Genomic DNA, 8,188 nt, shown 5'->3' with positions numbered 1-8,188 from the left:
CTTCATACCTGCCAATTTTTCTGCAATATCGCAGACGGAACATCCAGCTTCTCGTAGCCCTGTCACACGACCTCGTTCAAACTCTGTGAGGTGTTCATAATGGCATCTTTCTCGTCTTAAGGGCATACTTGACTTACGTCAGCTAATCACTTCCAATCTTAAAGGTATCTAACACTGACGACCGTTACAGCCTGTATTTAAAGCAAACCTCATTTACATCCTCAAAGTGGCGCTGCTAACGCCACTCGACGTCATCTTTCAGATGTAGAAACAGTCTACCAACAGTCGTTTATTTCGCACAACTCCTTCTTGGCGCCACAATTTTTTCCCGTCAGTGTAGTTCGATCAGCTGTCGTCAACGTGTTTTAGCCTTGTATGCCATGTGTATAAGAAACTTTAATGAGCCATTTTCCTAATTGGCTTGATGTTGATACGGACCAACAGATACCTGTGAACGGTCACGGCCAAAGAGGTAATTAATCGCTGCTGTCAGAACAACTGTCAGCGAAAGGTCGACAGGTGCGTGCTTTCTGCGTCCACGCCCACTAAGAGAATCTGGGCCGAGGTATTTAGTCTAGCACTGCGTGCTAGCGCCTTGTGATTCTACACGACTCACACATTCAGTCAGTACGGTATTATCCACATTAGATTTATATAGAGTTTAAGGAACACTATTGGTACCTTTTTGAGGGACACTGCGGTGAAGCAGCATGGTTGTCAATATATACTTTCTGTCGATGATGCGACCATTTGCTTTATAATGCTTTTTTTAACCAAATTTTATTGTTTCATTAACTAGTAACGATCCTAGCACCTAGCGACGCCTGGTATAAAATACACGAGGCAGTAAAAAGATTTAATTATCGACTTGGAAATATAAACTTATGTAGTTCATTTTGGTTTATTTGCAATATGTAACATTTCACGTCTGGTATCAGTCAGTTCACTTTGTAATCTCGTCTACTGTCGAAAAGCACATCATAGGTCGCTGCTGGGAACTGGTCCTTTCGATTTACATTTTTACGCTGTAGTTTGGCGGATAACACTTATAATTCAAATAATTTTCTATATGCTGTCTATGATACCTACATTTATTTTACATCGTAAGAGTCAACCAATTTTTTCCTGCGTAGCAATGTTTGTTCACAAGTCAAAATTATTACCATATCTGAATAAACGCAAACAATCACAACTAGTAAATTTTGAGGCAAATTAAATCACCATAGTTTTCAATTTAACCTGTTACTGATCATAATTCGTAAATGACCATCAAAATCACTGCATAATGAAAGCAACACTGAAATTGACGAAGTACATAATTTGCTAATTTACGAATTACTGTAACTCCCCTCTCCATTAAGGAGAGTGAGAAATGATGCTAGTTAGTTAACCATGTAGATATCTCGCCCAATGGACCACATTAATAAAGCTGTGTGCAACGAAGTTGTTGGACACTAATATTCGACCAAGCAGTGGGTCAAAGAGTAAGGATAATCACATAGTTCATCAATTATGCACAAGGATGACTATCTATGAAATGAAATTCAAAGGTACGATAAATCCCTGAGTTTATTAGCACGAGATGATTTCGTTAACAAAGCTGCCAAATTCAGTAAAATTTACTCCATATGCAACGACGATAATAATAAACACAAAAAAGATAAAATTGAAGTGGCTTGCGGTTCGCAGAGTTCAAGAAGGGAAACACATTATGAAAAGTCTAGCTCTAAATTTTAACTGACTCAAACCCGCGATTCGAAAACAGTGATTGCATGAGTGTCTGGAATATAAGTGACGTTGTTGTATTATCACGTAGACCCCAACAATGACGTGGTCTCGCGGTAGCGTTCTCGCTTCCCGAGCACGGGGTCCCGGGTTCGATTCCCGGCGGGGTCAGGGATTTTCACCTGCCTCGAGATGACTGGGTGTTTGTGTTGTCCTCATCATTTCATCATCATCCAGGAAAGTGGCAAAATTGGACTGAGCAACGATTGGGTAATTGTACGGGCGCTGATAACCACGCAGTTGAGCGCCCACAAACCAAACATCATCATCATCCTCATCACCCAACAATGAAATTATTGATGGTTCTGAAATTCATTGCGACCTACATAGCGGGTGCTGGCCGTAAATCTCACCATCATTGGAGTGTGAGTGTGCTGGCTGGGGCTGGTACTGAAACCTCGCTAAGTGTCCTTGTGTGCGGGCCGCTGCTGCACCGTCCTCAGCCGAGGTCTGACCCGGGAGTGAGTTGGGTGAACATGGCCTGGAGCGTCCTGGCCGACGATTGTCTCAACAGCGTCCGGAACCCGAAGTGTCTCTACCGAGTGTAAAAAAGCGGAGTGACTGCTGCGACCAGAGGCCGAAGTATCGTCTTTGCAAGCAGAGCCTGAAGTCACCCTAATCAGAGCACGATCTAAAGTGAACTTAAAAGCACAGATCGCGTCAGTTCCGAGGACTTTTCCCGTGACTCAGGCAGCAATTGCCAATCAGAAAGTAACATTTTCACCCTAAAAAAAATGAAGCTGGCGTAGCTGTTCGCTAACCATCGTAGCAAAAATGTGGCCCTTACAATCAACTGTACTGAAACTCGTCTTACAAAAACTTATTTCTAAAAAAATTTGCGTCACGATACTCCAGCCAGTCCAGATGTCTTTTTTCCGCACCTTTTGCCCGCTGTTATCTAGCGTGGGAACATAAAAAGAGAAAAAGAAAGAAAGGGAAAAACTTTGGGCCAGATGCCTGACACGCAGCCGAAGCGTGTGGCTGTCATTCCCAGTCACCGCCTGCATCTTTTAGAAAGCTTGCGAGATTGGTATCTCCCTAGAAAATTTTCTTGTGGGTATGATTCAGAAACTGGCCGTGCTATTTACCAATCCCTCTTTCCACAAGAGCAACATTTCCTGATTCCTTAGCTGTAAAAAGTTACAAAGCGAGCCTGGCCTGGGGAAGGAGCAGATAGAGCACAATGAATGGCTGTCTCCAGCATCTGTCCTCCACCTATCTGCTGAGTACGGCGCCAAATGCCAAAGCTTTCCCTGCCTACTAAACCAGTGCTGACTGGAACGGTTCCTATGTTCAACTGTCTTTGTTGCTGGAATATCTATAAGTGTCTAGATGGAAGAAAAGGTAGAACTCTCCTATACAATCACTGTTGTTATATTATAATTGAAAATAAACGTGCATTTCTGCCGTCTCCTCATTTTGGACTCGACTTAGTTTGAAATGTAGTTGATATGCATATCGGACTGAGTATAATTTGCATGGAGAAATGTGCTATTTTGCAGAACGATTTATTGCTGAATGAAAGGTGACAAAGCTACTGTTTCGGCAGTTTTCATCATTTTCTGCTTGTATTAAAAAAAACTGTATGTTCGATGATACACTCTGTGAAGCCTAATATGTCCGATAATACACTTTGTGAAGTCTAGTGTGTCCGATGGTACACTTCGTGAAGCCTAGTGTTCCCTCGACGTGCAGGTTTTTTTTTCTGTCCTGTTGGTGCATTAAGTTCGTGGCGTCCTTCTATAAATGTAACAAACACAACAGATACACGTAGCAGAGACTTCAGTTATCAATAACATATTCTCCTTAACTATTTGAAACGCTGGGATAACTTCTTGATTCCGCGAATGTAGAAAACACGTGGTTTTCAGGCGAAGAACCTGTCGAGCCATGTTCGGAGGGCATTTTCAGCCGGAAAGGAAGCTGCTTGAAGGTTGTTCGACAGAGAGCGGGAAAGGCGAAAATCTGAGGCACAAGACCAGGCGAATAAGGAGGGTGCAGAATACTTCCCAACCCAGCTACCGTACAGTGTTTTTATTTCAGTGTGCCATAATGCAGGCCGGCGTTATCGTGGAGTAGTATTACTTCAAGTAGTCTTCTGGTTGTTGTTCTTGATGTTGACAATAAATGCCAGCAGTGATGTTATCTCTCGGGGTAGCAATTTGAAGCATATCACTAATTATTAATTCGCGGCAAACAACTTCAAAGATGAAAGTAATTACAATAACATTTCAGTTCAACCCGGCAACCATGTAAACATTCATATCTTAACTCGGGTAAGAGCGCACACTTGCATATAATTATTAGCTAACCACTCGTCCTGGAAATCAGGAGTGGCTCCCTTAATACGAAATGCAACAAAGTAAAAGCAACTGACATAATGCTCACACATACGTATGTACCTTATACCAAGATCAGGAAAGTGTGTGAAACTCATGAGCTATAGACATCAGAGATTGGGATACGAAACCTTGTCAATGCATTTGCAAATTCCGGGGTGCATATCACTACATGGTCATGACTTTTCATAATGTTATTTGTACTGGAGAGAGAAAAAAACAAAATTTGCATTCCATGAAAACAGACAAAACATTTATACTAAAGAGAAAATAAACCATCAGAAATAATTTTCTATTTATCAGAAAATAAGGTAACAATAATAAAAAACAAAAATGTAATAAAATTGTATGACGGAGCAAAATTGTAAATAATTTACATGTGTAACCTGAATTAATCTGTTTGTGTTGTACACAATATACATGTGTGATAAACTAAATTCAGCTCATTTAGTTAAAAATGTGTCCTCTTTAGATGTGAATGTCTGTATTTTTGCTTAAGGATGGTCCAGCGTGAGGTCCAGGATAATACAAGTAACAATCAAAGCATACAAAGAGAATGGAATGGAAACGAAGTCCCATGCTTCTTGACAGCGTCAGCAGAACAATGTGGGAGATCTGCACTGCCATACTAGGCAAGGTCCTAATGGAGGTGGTTTGCCATTGCCTTCTTCCAACCATAATGGGGATGAATGATGATGAAGACGACACAATAACACCCAGTCATCTCGGAGAAGGTGAAAATCCCTGATCCCATCGGAAATCTAACCTGAGACACCATGCTCAGCAAGCGAGAATGCTACCGCGTGACCACAAGCGGGGGACACAAAGAGAATAATAAACATATAGAAATGTCTTGGTGAAGAAAGATATAGGCCTACATGAAATCATTGTAATAGGTGTACTCTTAACAGTAACAGAATCAAGTTTGCTTCATATGCTGAATATGTTGTCCACAGATGGCACATGCACAGGTCCACAAAATGCGGATGCATTGTCCTTTTTTTGTTGGAGTATTGGGGAGAGAGGCAAGTGGTTCAGTATATGGGGCGAAGACACACTTACCATTTGTTGGTGTTACCACTTACCATTGGCGAGCGTTTTCTGGTTTATTGTTGAGAGGTGTTCATGTATTGGTATAACTCGCACTGTTGTTCCTGCGTCTTAGATCCGCTCCATGTCGTCCTCATCCATTTTGGGGCCTTGCCTGCTGGTCCAACCAAGTGTGGTGGCTTACAAAGCTGCATATGATCCCGTTGTATTGTAGCTCAATCAGCTGTTGGTAGTGGTATGAAGGGAGCGTTTATTCCACTTCGCCAAAGGTTCTGTGGAGTCTCACCACGTGTGGCAGTGCAAGGATAGGTAAGTGAGGACATGCTGTCTGATCCCGCTTCGACGGTATAGCATGTAACATATGGGAAAGACAACTGTGATTGACATTCTACCTTGACCTTTTTATGTGCAGCTATGCATGTGCCACAGCCCGCACGTGTTGTCGCATTCAAACCAGGTGCTGTATTAGCTCTCGTTTTTGTTGGCTCCTCCTGCTGTTGCATGCAGTCTCAAAAAGAAAATCTCCTCCCCCTGCTATGGCAGAGGAAACAAGCAACCTAGTGTCAAGCCGTCTAACACTTCCAAGGGTTGCTGTCCAAACACTCTTTACCAGTGCAGGTTTTCTATGTTGGCGTCCTAAATAAATTCATACAGCCTCCTTACTTACCTTCAGCAAAACAGTGCCATGGTATGGGCACCAAGTACTCTCCACTAGTTTGTTCCTGTGGTGTCACCGCCAGACACCACACTTGCTAGGTGGTAGCTTTTAAATCGGCCGCGGTCCGCTAGTATACGACGGACCCGCGTGTTGCCACTGTCAGTAATTGCAGACCGAGCGCCACCACACGGCAGGTCTAGAGAGACGTACTAGCACTCGCCCCAGTTGTACAGCCGACGTTGCTAGCCATGGTTCACTGAGAATTACGCTCTCATTTGCCGAGACGATAGTTAGCATAGCCTTCAGCTACATTTGCTACGACCTAGCAAGGCGCCATTACCAGTATAGATATTGAGAGTCTAAATGTATCATCAAGAGCGATGTTCTACAAATGTGGATTAAAGTTAAGTATTCCAGAAGCTACGTACTTTTCTTTATAGCATTCATTACGTATCCTGTTTCAGACCTCACGCCAGCCTGCGTGAGCTTAGCGTGCAAATCGGTCTCCTCAAACAAAACAGTGTTGGCACTTCTGCCGACACATCAGTTCCACCTTTCCTACCATCTAGGACCAACCAAAAACATTGACTGTACAGGGCTCACAATACCTTGATCAGCAGAAACTTCCCCATATCACATACAATTTGAGAGAGGACATGTTACTCTCTTACCTATTTTTCGTATACGGAAAATTATTAAACATTTTGTTACAACCTGACGCACCTTGAGCGAGACTCTAAGAAGCTAACGGCCTGAGCAGATGTTGATGGAGCCTGGTAGGGTGCTAAAAGCATGAGGTATTTTTACGGTTCTTAGCTCGTAGAATCGGCATGTTGGGAGTTGAAAGCAATTGGTGGCGAGTCCATCCCTCGGTAAATCTTGCCAGAGAGGCCCACAGCCGTACAGGGCAAACAGGGCAGCCCCTCCTCGAGACAGGTCTCCAGCAGAACAATGCCGACCAACCTGCCGTAGCGCCAGCGGAAGGCTGCTCTGGAGGTGACGGACTGGAGGAATGTGGAGTCATAAACTGGGCATTGTGTGCAGAGCCATGCGTAGTAAAAATTCACCTGTTTTTGTGTTCGCTGATAGTGCAAGTAGGCCAGTGAACCACTTCCCCAGCTGCCTCGCTTGTGTAAGAAAAATCCGGCATCTGAGAAACGTTTGGAACCTCATAGCTAGGACTAACAAGCTCCAAGGCACAGGCGCTTTCGATAAAGATCTTTAAGATTGTATCTGTTTGCTTGTTGCCATGGGAAGTGACACGATTTCGGAGAGAATCATCTCCCCCTTCGCGAAAACTTAAAAAAGCCAGCGGTTTCCTTTTTTTTCCTGAGATGCCCTGGTTCGACATGAGTTTTTGCTGTCGTGTGGGTGGGGAGATTTAGCGCCTCTAGAGCCCTGTGATTGGCTCAAGATGGCGTGGAAACAGATTTTTTTTTCTTTTCTTTTCTGAAGAGGTGCGAAGCTCTCGGATGCTGGACTTTGGTTTGGTAAGGAGACTTCTACTCAAGGCTCTGGCATGTGTTTGGTACTTGGGACCTTCCTAAGACTGACTTCACTTGTGAGTAGTTTAGACTGGGGAGCCTGAGGTGAAGTTCTTACTGTACCGACAGTAGTCCCCAGAGCGTTGCCTTCCAAATTCTCACAAAGGGTGCTAATTTTCTTATTACTCCATTATTCCTCATTTATCCCACAGACTTGCACTTCCATTATGGAATCCCTATAATGCTTATATCCCATTTATGATCCATATTTCCACCGTTACATCACAACAAATTGTGAAATTCGACATAACGAACAAAACATTTACTGATATCCCACACATAACTGTTCTCTAATATTGATGTCACCACAATCTTGACATTCCATATACATACAAAGTAATTACCTCCCTCTAGATCTCTAATAATGCACTCTGCAGGATTCGACACAGGTGTGCATACTAACATGAAAATAAGTTTAATTCGCTGTTTCTTGAACATTGACACCCACTGGTGTGCCTCAGCTGAAGTCAGTTGTCGGAGATAAAGGTTTCTACGCACCAAAACTGCGTCAGGAAGTCCTTGCATAGAGTTTCTGATACTATTTCTGCTAATGTTTTCCTCAGAGGTGTAAGTGTGGCGAATTTTGATGCCAATTCCACTACAACGAATACACAACAAATACCTGCTTCTCATTCTTGGATGAGGGCGTAGTACATCTAATGCGGCAAGTTGCTTCAATTTCCGCAATACTATAGGAAAAAGACATGCATACATGTTATGAGTTGAAGGCTTCACCTTTTGACAATCTTTGCAGAAGGCTAATACTTTCCCAATCATCATTCCATGTTGTGAAAGTGGCACAATGTTTTCAC

The sequence above is a fragment of the Schistocerca cancellata genome, chromosome 7, assembly GCF_023864275.1.
Source record: "Schistocerca cancellata isolate TAMUIC-IGC-003103 chromosome 7, iqSchCanc2.1, whole genome shotgun sequence".
Taxonomy (NCBI): Eukaryota; Metazoa; Arthropoda; class Insecta; order Orthoptera; family Acrididae; genus Schistocerca; species Schistocerca cancellata.
Note: the sequence above shows the minus strand (reverse complement) of the source record.